Source organism: Suncus etruscus, chromosome 8 (assembly GCF_024139225.1).
Source record: "Suncus etruscus isolate mSunEtr1 chromosome 8, mSunEtr1.pri.cur, whole genome shotgun sequence".
Classification (NCBI taxonomy): Eukaryota; Metazoa; Chordata; class Mammalia; order Eulipotyphla; family Soricidae; genus Suncus; species Suncus etruscus.
The window spans coordinates 34133457-34148192 of NC_064855.1; positions in this window are offsets into that span (position 1 = coordinate 34133457).

Sequence of the window (14736 nt, forward strand, 5' to 3'; positions counted from 1 at the left end):
CACTTACACAGTACCATGTTCTCCTAATAGTGTAGACCCCTTTTTCCTTTGCTTTCTGCCCTTCTCCCAACAGCATCCTTCTTTTTGGATCTTTCTTCACCACTTCTCCATGGATTTCATTCTTCAACATGTGGAATTTGCTACTAAATATTGAATTTTAATGCAACTATTATTATTATTTTTTGAGGGGTTACACTCAGCAGCGCTCAGGGGTTACTCCTGGCTCTATGCTCAGAAATCGCTCTTGGCAGGCTAGAGGGATCATATGGGATGCCGGGATTCGAACCAATGTCCTTCTGAATGCAAGGCAAATGCCATACCTTCATGCTATCTCTCCAGCCCATAACTATTATTTTTAATTTTTGGGGGGGTCACACCCGTCTGTGCTCAGGGGTTACTCCTGGCTCTACACTCAAATATCACTCTTGGCATGCTGGGGGGGCCATATGGGATGCCAGGATCCGAACCACCGTCCTTCTGCATGCAAGTCAAATGCCCTACCTCCATGCTATCTCTCCAGCCCTATTTTTAAATTTTTATTTATTTAAAATTTTTTACTACACCCAGCAGTGCTCATGGCTCACTCCTGACTCTGTGTTCAGAAATTAATCCTGGTGGGGCTCAAGAGACCATATAGGATGTTTTGGTCCAACCTGGGTTATCCTACCCACTGTACTACCTCTCTGGCCCTATTTTTTATTTATTTTTTTTTTTAGGCTTTTTTGTTTGTTTTAGTTTTTGGGTCGCACCTGGCAGCGCTCACGGGTTAGTCCTGGTTCTACGCTCAGAAATCACCTCTGGCAGGTTCGTGGGACCACATGGGATGCTGGGACTTGAACTACCGTCCTTCTGTATGCAAGGCAAATGCCCTACCTCCGTGCTATCTCTCCAGCCCTATTTTTTAATTTCTTTTTGTGGTTTTTGGGTCACACCCGGCAGTGCTCAGGAGTTACTCCTGGCTCCATGCTCAGAAATTGCTCCTGGCAGGCACAGGGGACCATATGGGACGCCAGGATTCAAACCGATGACCTTCTGCATGAAAGGCAAATGCCTTTCTCTCTGGCCCTGTATTTTTTAAATTTTTTATTTGGTTTTTGGGCTACACCTGGTGTCGCTCAGGCTCTGCATTCAGAAATCACTTCTGGCAGGCTGGGGGATGCTGGGGATTGAACCTGGGTCATTGTACTATCATTCCAGCCCTTATTTGGTTTATTTTTTATTTTTGAGACACTCACAGCATGGTTTAGGGAATTGTGTATGGTATCAGGGATAGAACTCCAGGCTTTCACACCAGTTCTTTGAGCCTCTCCTCAATCCTATTTATGACCATCTGTTTCATTTTGTTGTTGTTGGTGGGGTTTTTTTTTGTTTGTTTGTTTTTGGGCTACACCCAGTGACACTCAGGGGTTACTCCTGGCTGTGCACTCAGAAATCACTCCTGGCTTGGGGCACCATATGGGACTCTGGGGATCAAACCGTCGTCCAGCCTAGGATAGCCTTCGCAAGGCAGAGGCCTCATGGCTGGTGCCACTGCTCCAGCCCCTGTTGTTGTTTTATTTTTTGGGGGAGGGGGCACACCTGACAATTCTCAGGGTTTACACCTGGCTCTGCACTCAGAATTACTCCTGGTGGGCTCGAGGGGTCATATGATTGGCTGGAGATAGAATTCATGGCTGCATGTAAGATTTACCCACTGGACTATCACTCCGGACCCTCTGATTTTTATTTTGTGTGTGTGATTGTAGGGAACATGGCTGGAGGCTGGGGCAGGATATGCCAGTGTGGAGCCAGTCCAAGACCTTACTTTGCCCACACACCACTTATGGTATGTCCTGGCCCAAGTGGTAGCAAACCTCTTGTACATAGTAAGTGTAGTCCGTTGTGGCCCCTGGAAATCCTCCAGCTCTATTTCAGTTGCTTATTATTGCTGATGGGCTTAGCTCAAGAATCTTGCTGCCTTGGATGTCTGGTTATTTCTGTTTGTGGAATATTGTGTTGCTGAAGTTATTTGCTGAGATAACATGTAATGGGGGTAATTTTCGCATTCTTTCTCCAAAGACAATTTTCTTCTGCTTATGCCAGGTGCCTGGAGGGCTGAGCCAATGGTGTTTTCAGTCAAACTTGGAGCTGTCTGTCTCCTGAGGCACCAGCTGACTCAAAATCGGGCTCACATTCAGGGCAGAGGTCCACCTTGTCTTCTGGGGTGCAGCTCTTTGGGGGCCCAACCCCAGATAGATGGGAGTTGTTTATCAGTCCCTCAGATCTTCAAGCTTGAATTTATCTCCCACTACACAAACCCATGAGAAGTGAACCTGGTCAGCCAGAGATAATACAGGAGAGAGGGTGCTTGCCTTGCACGCTATATATCCCAGCTAGATAGATTTCCAGCACTAAATGGATCCACAGCACTGCCAGGAACACCCCTACTGTTACCTCCTGCCCCACCTTGCCCCACCAAGGAAAACGTGAACCTGATCTTTCTCAAGCTTCCAAAAGCCTCTAGCCTGACAATAGCCTTTCAGTAGCAAGTCACTTCTCTGGAATTTTGTCCTTTCCTGGACCTCTTATTAACTCTTTGATTTTTGGAGGTGGTGGTGTTTGCTTTGGGGCCACACCCAGCAGTGCTCAAGGGCAATTCCTGGCACTAGCAGGGATCAAACCTAGGTTTCCTGCTTTGTTCAGCCTTTTGAGCCATTGCTTCAGGTGACTGAGAGAAATATTTTATTTTGGGGCTGGAGAGAGTACAATGGGTAGGGCATTTGCATTGCATGCAGCTGATCAGGGTTCATTTTTTTTTTTTCGTTTTTGGGACACACCCGGCAGCACTCAGGGGTTACTCCTGGCTCTACGTTCAGAAATCATTCCTGGCATCTGGGGGTGGGATGGGGGACCATATGGGATGCCTGGATTCCAACCACCATCCTTCCTGGATTGACTGCATGAAAGGCAAATGCCTACTACTGTGTTATCTCTCTGGCTCACCTATCAGGATTCTATCTCCAGCATTTCATATGGTCTCCTGAGCACCATGAGGATTGGTTCCTGAGTGCAGAGCCAGGATTCAACCCTTAGTATCACTAGATATGCACCCCCCTCAAACAACAACAGTCACCATCACAACAAAACAGTACATTTATTTCTTCTAAAAACTGGAAATGCATGGCTTGAATGATAGTATAACAGGTAGTGTGAATTAACCTGGTACACAGCCAACCTGCTTTCAATTTCCAGAATCATGGTGGTTCCAAGGTATGATTTTTTTTTTTTTTTTTTTTTTTTGGTTTTTGGATAACACCCAGCAGCGCTCAGCGGTTACTCCTCCATGCTCATTTCTGAGGTCCATGCTCAGAAATCGCTCCTGGCTAGCTTGGGGGACCATATGGGATGCTGGGATTTGAACCAATGACCTACTGCATGAAAGGCAAACACCTTACCTCCACGCTATCTCACCAGTCCCAGATTCTTGAGTACAGAGCCAGGAATAACCCCTGACATCACTGGTTGTGGCCCCCAAACAAAATAATAACAACAAAAACCTGGAATTCAGTAAAAACTTTTTGAGGGTATTATACTCAGAGTTGCTCAGGGCTTACTCCTGGCTCTGCACTTAGGGATCACTCCTCGTGAGTCTTAGGGGACTATATGGGATGGTTGGAATTGAATCTAGTTCACCATATGCAAGACAAGCACTTTACCTGCTATACTATCTCTCTGGCCTTACCCCCAATTCAATATTTTTTGGGTACAGCTGGCAATGCTCCATGTTCATGGGTCCATTTGTGGTACAAGGGTTCTGACCAAGTTCATGGCCACACCATGTACAGGGCATACACCTTCTCCTTTGTATTCTCTTTTTGTTTTTGTTTTGTTTTATTTTATTTTGGTTTTGGAGCCACACTCAGTGACTCTCAGGGGTTACTCCTGGCTATGTGCTCAGAAATTGCTCCTGACTTGGGGGATCATAAGGGATGCCGGGGATCGAACCAAGGTCCGTCCTGGATCAGCCACATGCAAGGCAAACGCCCTACCACTGTGTCATCACTTCGGCCTCAGTTTTGTTTTGTTTTGAGGGTATACTGGCAGTTGAGGGGTTATCATGAATCACTTCTAGTGAGCTTGGGGGACTGTATGGAATGGAATCCAAGTTGACCATGAATAAGGCAAGTAACCTATCAGCTGTACTATCTCTCCAGTCCCCTGTACCATCTTTGTTTTTGTTTTTATGCCACACCCAGCAGTGCTCAGGGGTTACTCCTGGTGGGCTTGAGGGACCATAAGAGGTGCCATGAATCAAATCTAGCCAGCTCTGTGCAATGCAAGCTTCCTGCTCATTGTACTATTGCTTTGGCCCAAAACAAGAGTCTTTTGACAAGATTGTGAAACCTGCTTGTGAGCTGGAATGTGACAGGGATGAAATCCTATGAAAGGATACAGACTACCAAAGAAATTGTGCTTTATGCCTCCCTCCCTCCCTCCTTTCCCTTCCTCCTTTCCTTCCTTCCTTCCTTCCTTCCTTCCTTCCTTCCTTCCTTCCTTCCTTCCTTCCTTCCTTCCTTCCTTCCTTCCTTCCTTCCTTCCTTCCTTCCTTCCTTCCTTCCTTCCTTCCTTCCTTCCTCCATCCCTCCCTCCCTTATTCCCTCTTCCTTCCCTCCCAGATCTATGATCAAGGGTTGCTTAGTGGGGACCTTGTGCCATTAGGGGATTGAATAGGAGTTGGCCACAGGCAAGTGCCTTAGCTCTTACACTATCTCTCAATCTCTCAGGCCAACATTTTTGTGGGAGCTAGGTGTGGGGGGTCATACATATGCAGTGGTGCACAGGCTATTCATGACTGTGCTCAGAATGACCCCTGGTGGTATTCAAGGGACCCTATGCTGTGCTGGGACTGGTGGAATGCAAGGGAAGTATATTAACTTCTGTTCCCTCTCCTGGGATCAAAGGAGGGCCTCCTTCATACAGAACCTGTTTTGTTGAGCTATCAGTTTGGCCTCCTTTTCTCTTCTTTTTGGGTGCCCTCACTGGGCGTTACTTAGAAATTATTTCTGACTCTGTGCTCAGGAATCACTCTTGGCAGGCTTGGGGGACCAACCATATGGGGTGCTAGGGATCCAACCCAGATCAGCTGCATATAAGGCAAGCACACTCCCCACTGCAGAATCAGTCTTTTTAATATAGGGACACCCCAGCAGTGAGTGCATGGCATCCATGAGGTCTCTCCCAGTGATGAGGACAGTGTGGGTGAGGGTACGGTGCTGGGAATGAGACCTGGGACTTCACCTATGTTCTTGAGTTCTCATCTGGCCTCAAGAACTTTTTTTTTTTTTTTTTTTTTTTTTGGTTTTTGGGCCACACCCGTTTGACGCTCAGGGGTTACTCCTGGCTATGTGCTCAGAGATCGCCCCTGGCTTGGGGGGACCATATGGGACGCCGGGGGATCGAACCGCGGTCTGTCGTTCCTTGGCTAGCGCTTGTAAGGCAGACACCTTACCTCTAGCGCCACCTTCCCGGCCCCTCAAGAACTTTTTTTTTCAGGGGCCGGCATGGTGGCGCTAGAGGTAAGGTGTCTGCCTTTCGAGCGCGCTAGCCTAGGACGAACCGCGGTTCGATTCCCCTGGCGTCCCATATGGTCCCCCAAGCCAGGAGCATCCTAGCTGGATCTCTTCCAGGAATGTGCTGTGCTAAGAGCTTTGCATCTAGTGCCCGCCCAGGCTCCGCAGACATTGCCTCAGTGATCCTTATCACAGCCTGGTGCGGGGGTGCTCATTAGCTCCATTTTAGAGACTAGAAGAGGCCCGTAGAGGGGGGGGCGGTAACTTCACCGAGCTAACCCTCGGGTCTGCATCTGCTGATCTCCCAGCTCCCAGCCCCCAGCCCCAATTTTTCCGTGATAGCAGTGAGCTGGAGCCTGTGAGCTTGATCTTGGTATTCCCGGGGGTGGCCGTGGGAGGGTGTGTGTGTGTGTAGAGGTGCCCTGACTCTGCTGGGAAGGCCAAGGTGAGTGAGGCTAAGGGGAGATGCTGGAGGGGTGGACCTGGAAGGGCAGAGTTGGGAGGAGGCATAGCTGCAGGAGCGGCCGGGAATTGTAGAGGCACTGCTGAATGAGGGGCGTGTTGGGGAGGGACAGAGCTGGTGCAGCGGGCGGAGCTGCCTGGAGAAGGGGCGGGGGTAGCAGAGGGAGGGTGCTGGTGGGCAGTGCTAGTGGACTTGGTGAAAGGGATGGTCTCACAGAGAGGTGGTCCTGGTGTTGGGCATCCGGCTGCCCTATATTTGAGGGAAAGCTGAAAGCGTGGCCCAGTGATGGAACACATCCAGAAGGTGAGGCTCTGGATAGTTCCCTAGCGCATGTTGCTGCTTCCCACCACTGGGGTGCCTGGTGTAGCCCCAACAACACATAACCAAGCTGCGTTACCCAGAGTGGCCTCCAGGCCCACATCTGCACGGGTGGCCCCTATATAAAAGTAAGGCTTGAGCTGAGCGCCTTGTGAGCAGCAGAGGGAAGTTTGCTCCCTGTCACATGTTCCCCAGGCATCCCGGGATATAGCACCACATATGGCCCCCCAGACACTGCCAGAAGTAAACCTGAGCACCGCTGGGTATAGCTCACCCCGTATTCCCAAACCTCAAAGTTAATGTTGCCAGCAAGAGACCACATCAAGTGATTGCCCTGGACCCCAAGTGGAAGTGACTAAGGACTATAAAGGTGGTAAATGAATGGTGGTTATTACTCACCACTCAGGCTGGTACCACCCCAGGCAGGTTCCACCCCACCCTACTCACTGTCTTCCAGGAAAGAATGGGGGGTGGTGGTGTCCAGAGAGATAGTATAGTGGTAAAGTGTTCACCTTGCATGTGGCCAAGTTGTACCTCTAAGATCCCATTTGGTTCCCTGAGCCCTCTCGGAGTGACCTCTGAGCTCAAAGCCAAGAGTAACTCCTGAACAACACTGGATGTTCCCCCCAAACAAACAAATAGAATAACTTCTCAAGAAATTGAGCTCATGTTTGCCATGTGAGAGGCCCAAGTTTGATCCCTGAATTGCAGAACTCCCCTGATCACTGCTTGTTGTCCCTACAAGAAAAGTGACAAGGGGGCCGGAGAGATAGCATGGAGGTAAGGCGTTTGCCTCTCATGCAGGAGGTCATCGGTTCGAATCCCGGCGTCCCATATATGGTCCTCCCGTGCCTGCCAGGAGCAATTTCTGAGCCTGGAGCCAGGAATAACCCCTGAGCACTGCCGGGTGTGACCCAAAAACCACAAAAAAAAAAAAAAAAAAAAAAAAAAAAAAAAGTGACAAGGGGGCTGGAGAGATAGCATGGAGATAGGGCATTTGCCTTGCATGCAGAAGGATGGTAGTTCGAATCCCAGCACCCCATATAGTCCCCCAAGCCTGCCAGGAGCAATTTCTGAGCTTAGAGCCAGGAGTAACTCCTGAGCGCTGCTGGGTGTGATTCCCCCACAAAAAGTGACAAAACATTAAGTGGGACATTAAAAGGGGGATCAATGTGGCTGAGCATAGGCTTTGTATGTAAGATGCTGGGATCATTTTGGTCCCTTAAGCATTACTAGCATGAGCACAGAACCAGGAGTAGCCTGAGTACTGTGTATTGTGACTTCGAAAACCATGAAGAGCAAAGACAAACTTACAGGGACAAGAGAAATTGTATAGCAGGTAGTGCATTTGCCTTGTGCTAGGTCAATCTGGATTTGATCCCTGGTAGCCCCATATGATCCCTTGAGTACTGCCAGGAGTAATTCCTGAATGCACAGCCAGAAGTAACCCCTCAGTACCACTAGATTTGGCGCCCAAACCAAAGCCAAACCAAACACGAATAAACTTACAGTAGTTGTTTATAATTCTGCATGACTTAAAGCAACCAGATGAATGACATTTGAGAAGGAAGAGACCCAAGCGTAGGGACTGGGACTAGGATAGAGAATCGAGATGAGAGGTCTATTTTGTTGTGGTTGAAGGCTCCATGTTCTCTGTTTCGCTGAAACCCTGTGTCCCTCTGACGCACCTGGCAGCTGCAACCCATTGTTTGGTGTCTTATGACTATGATCATTAAAAAATGTGGATGTGCCCATCCAAAGCCTGATTTCCTGTCTCTGCAGGAAAGAGACCAGGCAGGGCCAGAGGAACTGTGTTGGAACGGAAACAGCAGCCTCTGCAGCCAGGACATTGGGTCCTCTCCTGGCCTACCTGCCTCTGCGTCGACTGCCTCCTCACTCTTTGTTGCTCCAACCCCTCACTTTGCTTTGGTGTTGCTTCCAGCCGAGCTTCTACATCTGGCCCTGTGCTCAGGGTACCTGTGGGACTGAATGGAGCAGGGTTCCCAAAGGCAAAGTCTCACTAGCTCCTCCAAACCCTTCCCCAGCCCACACAGTTTCCTTGTTTTATTTTGGGGTGAGTGCTCGCAAACTGTTCAGGAGGGGACAGAGCAATAGTATAGCAGGTAAGGTGCTTGTCTTGCATTTAGCTGACCTGAGTTTTATTTCCAGCATCCCATATGGTCCTTCAAGTTCCTCCAAGAGTGATTCCTGAGTCCAGAGCCAGGAGCACTGTCTGAGCATTGCCCTGAGCACTGAGCACTGCTGGATATGACCTACAAATAGAAAGAAAGAAAGAAAGAAAGAAAGAAAGAAAGAAAGAAAGAAAGAAAGAAAGAAAGAAAGAAAGAAAGAAAGAAAGAAAGAAAGAAAGAAAGAAAGAAAGAAAGAAAGAAAGAAAGAAAGAAAGAAAGAAAGAAAGAAAGAAAGAAAGAAAGAAAGAAAGAAAGAAAAACAGTGCTGAGGAATCTGGGGTCCATCACAGCAATACTCAGTCACCTGGGCCTGATAGTTCAATGTTCATAGGACCTGGAATCTTTCAATATTTACCCCTGTGGTTTTAGGGGAGTCACACAGTGCTAGGGCTCAATAGGGCCCTCATATAAATCAGGTCTGCTCTTCGGACCTTTTACTTATGTCCTTGGTTCCATTTTTTTTTTTTTTTTTTTGGTTTTTGGGCCACACCCGGCAGTGCTCAGGGCTTACTCCTGGCTGTCTGCTCAGAAATAGCTCCTGGCAGGCACGGGGGGACCATATGGGACACCGGGATTCGAACCAACCACCTTTGGTCCTGGATCGGCTGCTTGCAAGGCAAACACCGCTGTGCTATCTCTCCGGGCCCATGGTTCCATTTTTTGCCTTTCTTTCTTTTTTTTTTTTTTTTTTTGCCCACACCAAAAACCAAAAAAAAAAAAAAAAAAAAAAAGAATAAATAAAAAGTACAGTAACATGAAAATTTGTGAAAATTATTGTATCTCCTAATAAGGTCATTAAGTCATAGTCAGAAGGTTTTGTAAGCTCTTGTTGCTAATTATTCTTTTACTTCTTTTGTTTTTGAACATTCTGTGGTATCAGGTACACATTGGTGCCTAGATTGGTATGTTCCTATAGGAATAACATTAGTCAAAAATTGAAGTTGTTTCACAGTCACATGGTCTAGGAATTCCAAGCACATTCCTGATAGTAATAGGCTTTGTGGGGCATGATTTCATCTGCCAAATCTTCCAGAAGTACAAGAAGGCAGAACGAAGTGAAGTGAGGAGGGGACTGTGCTGGCCCCCTCTTTTTTTTTTTTTTTTTGGGTCACACCCGGCAGTGCTCAGGGGTTACTCCTGGCTCATCACTCAGAAATCGCTCCTGGCAGGCTCGGGGGTCCATATGGGATGCCAGGATTCGAAACACCGTCCTTCTGCTTGTAAGACAAACACCCTACCTCCATGCTATCTCTCCGAACCCCTGGCCCCCTCTTAATGTCTTACTTTAAGGTGCTTTTTCTGCTTGTTAAGTGGCCCCTGCTGCGTGCAGAAGCAGGAAATAGATGGGAGATCTTTGGCATGGAGGTGGGGAGGAATCTAAGCACAGCCCCCACCACACTTACATGGGCAGATAATCTGGGTGGCCCCTGTGGTTTCTGGCAGCCTCCAGGACTGGATTGTAGACTACACACAACTGTCAGGCCAAGGAAGTAGCACTCCAGCTGGTTGCACTATACTAACCTACAAGTTTCAGACACAGAGATTAAGGACCAAAGTAGTAGTACCGCAGGAAGGGCACTTGTCTTGCGCGCAGCCATTCGTAGGACCCCATATTATTGCCCAACGCTGCCAGGAGTGATTACTAGTGCAAAGCCAGGAGTAACCCCTGAGCATCGTTGGATGTGGCCACAAAACATAAATAAAACCCTCAAAAGATAGAACTTGGACTTCCGATCCCCCCACAAGAAAAAATCCAAACTTTATATGAAGTTTTTTTTTCTTTGTTTTTGGGTTTTTGGGTCACACCCGGCAGCGCTCCGGAGTTACTCCTGGCTCTGTGCTCAGAAATCATTCCTGGCAGGCTCGGGGGATTATATGGAATGGAATGCTGGGAATCAAACTCAGGTCTGTCCACTTGCAAGGCAAACGCCCTACAGTTGTGCTATCTCTCTGGCCCCCTGAAGTTTTTTTTTTATTTTATTTTAAGGACCGGGTAAGGTGGCGGGGAGGCGGCGAGTGGGGTGGGTGGGAACAGTTGTGAGGAGACCGGGGAGGAGCCAGCCCAGGCTGAGCCTGGGGTGGGGACTGCGCGGGAGGGGTAGGGGTAGGGTTGAAATGAAGTTTTTTTTTTTTTTTTTTTTTTTTTTTGGTTTTTTGGTGAAACCCGGCAGTGCTCAGGGGTTATTCCTGGCTCCATGCTCAGAAATTGCTCCTGGCAGGCACGGGGGACCATATGGGACGCCGGAATTCGAACTGATGACCTTCTGCATGAAAGGCAAACGCCTTACCTCCATGCTATCTCTCCGGCCCCTAAAATGAAGTTTTAATAGAAAACTTTTTAAAATAAAAAGAACTGGATCCAGTATCCAGTGAATAACAGATGTGCTCATACCTAAACACTTTGAAGCTGGTCCCACTACTACACATTTTCTGGGCTGGAAATGATCAGCCTATAAATCCCAACCTTTGCTAAGACTTGTCCAGGGGCTTAACTGATGTTTTTCTAAAGACTGAGAGCTGCAGGCTACGTGTGTTTGCTTGTAGTTTGAAAGCAACGTGCTATTTGCTGAGCATTCTGGCACTGCTGAAGGCAAAGCAAATGTTTAAAAAAGTACATCCGGGGAGGGGGCAACAAGTAGGGTTTTGGCCTTGCCAGCTTACTTGGGTTCAATCCTCAACATGCCATGTGGTCCTGAGCCTGCTGTGAGTAATTCCTGAGTGCAGAACCAGGGGAACTCCTGAACACTGCCAAATATGACCCCCCAAACCAAAAAAAAAAAAAAAGTCTGGGAATGGGGGGGGGGGTCAGTACAGCGGGCAGGACTCTGGCTTTGCACATAGCTAGCTGACTTGGGTTCTCATCCCATATGGCCCTCCAAGCCCCGCCAGGAGTGAACCCTAAGCACCAGATGTGACCCAGTATTAAAAAAACAAAACGACAAACAACACAAAACAACGCAGTGTTTAAGTCTAGTTGGAGAGAACAGTCGAGCACCCTCTTCTGCCTCCTCCTCCGAGGCACCAGCGACTGCCACTAGACACATGGCGCCCCCTGCCGAAATAGAGGAGACAGGCCTTGCCCCAACTAGCTTTGCTTCTTGTAATTGCAAGAATTACAATTCCCTCCCCACCCTTCCCCTCTCCTCTTTCCCTTTCCTTCTCTGTCCCCTCTGCCTTCTTCTTTTCTTTTTTCGTTCTTTTCTTTGTCTTTGTTGCGCATCTAGAACTACTCAGGGATTACTTTGGCTCTGATTTTAGGAACTACTACTAGCAGTATTTAGGGAACCATATGCAGTACCAAGGATCAAATTGGGGTTCGCCACATGCAAGACAAATAAATAAATGCTGCACTATCTCTCCAGGCCGATTTTTTTTCCCTCCAGAAGAACAACTCTTGGTGGTGCAATGGAGACATCAGGGTTATAGCTAGTCTTGTTCCTGCAGTAGTTCTGGTCATTGAATTCAGGGCCTGGAGTGGACCAGAAATGAACCCAGCCTCTTTATTTTTTGATTTTTGGGTCACACCCGGCAGCACTCAGAGGTTACTCCTGACTCTATGCTCAGAAATCGCTCCTGGCAGGCTCAGGGGACCATATGGGATGCCGGGATTCAAAACACCGACCTTCTACATGCAAGGCAAACGCCTTACCTCCATGCTATCTCTCTGGCCCCACACTCAGCCTCTTGAGCCCTCACCCAGTTCCTAAAAATCCACCACTCCAAGGTTTCTCAGGGAGAAGAGCAGAGCAGGGGGCTGGGCGGTGGCGCTAAAGGTAAGGTGTCTGCCTTGCCTGCGCTAGCCTTGGATGGACCGCGGTTCGATCCCCCGGTGTCCCATATGGTCCCCCAAGCCAGGAGCAACTTCTGAGCACATAGCCAGGAGTAACCCCTGAGCGTTACCGGGTGTGGCCCAAAAACCAAAAAAAAAAAAAAAAAAAAAAAAAAAAAAAAAAAAAAGAAGAGCAGAGCAAAGATGCACAGTGGGAAGGACCTTCTGCACCCTCAATACTGTCCCAGAGCATCCCCTTTGCTGGGGTACTGGTGGGGGCACACACCTCTGGAACCCCAGACATTCTTTTGTTTTTGGGCCATACCCAGTGGCACTCAGAAGTTACTCCTGGCTCTATGCTCAGAAATGACTCTTGGTAGGCTCAGGGGATCAAATCCAGGTCAGCCATGAGCAAGGCATGTTCAAGGCCATGGCTATCGCCCAGGGCCCTCTCCAGACATTCTTGTCAGGATTACTACACAGGCTAAAATGTTTTTGGTGAGGGTTTGGGCCACACCCGTGAGTGCTCAGGGCTTACTCTGTGCTTGGAATTTGCTCCTGGCAGGGTTCAGGGTACTGTATAGGGCCCTGGGGGGGAAACCCTGCTTAGCCGTGTGCAAGGCAAGAGGTTACTAAACTCTGTCTCTCAAGCTCAAATTGGAGTCCTTTTTTTGGGTGTGTGGTCATACTCAGCAGTACTCAGAACTTACTCCTAGATCTGTGCTCATGATCACTTGGGGTACCATATAAATTGAGCCCAGGTCAACACATAGAGGGCACTAGCCACTATACACCACTCCAGTCCCTCCCACATGGTCTTAAGGATTCAAGATCCACATAGATAGGGCCGGGAAGGTGGCGCTAGAGGTAAGGTGTCTGCCTTGCAAATGCTAGTGTAGGATGGACCACGGTTCGATCCCCCGGTGTCCCATATGGTCCCCCCAAGCCAGGGGCGATTTCTGAGTGCATAGCCAGGAGTAACCCCTGAGCGTCACCGGGTGTGGCCCAAAAACCAAAAAAAAAAAAAAAAAAAAAAAAGATCCACATAGATAGAAGCTTTATGAACTGGATTCCTATGTCTCTAACAGACACTTGGAAACAAAGACCCCTATGAGCCTCCTCCAGATAACTCAGCCTTCTTGCTCAGAGCTTGTGATGGGCTTGCAGAACCAGTAATATTTCTGCCCCGGATAGATGCCAGATACTGGAAAGAGCCTTAAAGCCGAGTTTCTTTCCCTTTTTTGTGTGTGTTTTTGCCAATTTCTTTTCTTTTCTTGTTTTTGGGTCACACCTGGCAGCGCTCAGGGGTTATTCCTGGCTCTATGCTCAGAAACCGCTCCTGGCATGCTCAGGGGATGCCGGGATTCAAACCATCACCAGTCCTGGGTCAGCCACGTGCAAGGCAAATGCCTTACCGCTGTGCTCAAGGGTTACTCCTGACTCTGTGCTCAGATATCGCTCCTGACAGGCTCAGGGGATCACATAGGATGCCGGGATTCAAACCACGGTCTGTCCTGGGTTGGCTGTGTACAAGGCAAATGCCCTGCTGCTGTGCTATCACTTTTGCCTTTAGAAAAGATTTTTTTTGTTGTGGTTTTTGGGTCACACCCGGCAGTGCTCAGGGGTTACTCCTGGCTCCATGCTCAGAAATTGCTCCTGGCAGGCACGGGGGACCATATGGGATGCCAGGATTCGAACCGATAACCTTCTGCATGAAAGGCAAACGCCTTATCTCCATGCTATCTCTTCAGCCCCTAGAAAAGATATTTTAACTGAAACTTATTTAGATGTGAGGAGAGAGAAAGGGAGAGTGTGTTTTTTTTTTTTTTTTTAAGAGAGAACACAAGAGTTCTCCAGAGTGGAAATAGGCAAGTAAAGAAATGGAGATCAGCAAGTGAAATAAGTATTCAAGGGAGAATACATGTTCTAGGATTACTCCTGGATCTGCACTTAGGGATTATTCCAGATGGGCTCTGGGGACATTTGTGATGCTGAGGATAGAACTTGGGTCTGCCAAGATAAGTATCTATCTGCTGTACTATATCTCTAGCCCCCAAAGCTTATATATGTGTATATATACATGTATATGTATATAAACATATATGAATACATTTTTTGTTTTTTGGGCCACACCCGGTGACCCTCAGAGGGGTTACTCCTGGGTATGTGCTCAGAAATTGCTCCTGGCTTTGGGGACCATATGGGATGCCGGTGAATCAAACTGTGGTCTGTCCTAGGTTAGCACGTGCAAGGCAAACGCCCTACTGCTTGCACCATTGCTCCGGCCCCAAATGAAAGACACTTTGTTTTGTTTTTGGGTCACACCAGGTAGTGCTCAGGGTTACTCCTGGCTCTGTGCTCAGAAGTCGCTCTTGGCAGACACGGGGGACCATATGTGATGCCGCCAAAGTTCATTTTTATATAACGAGACAGATCCAATTGCAT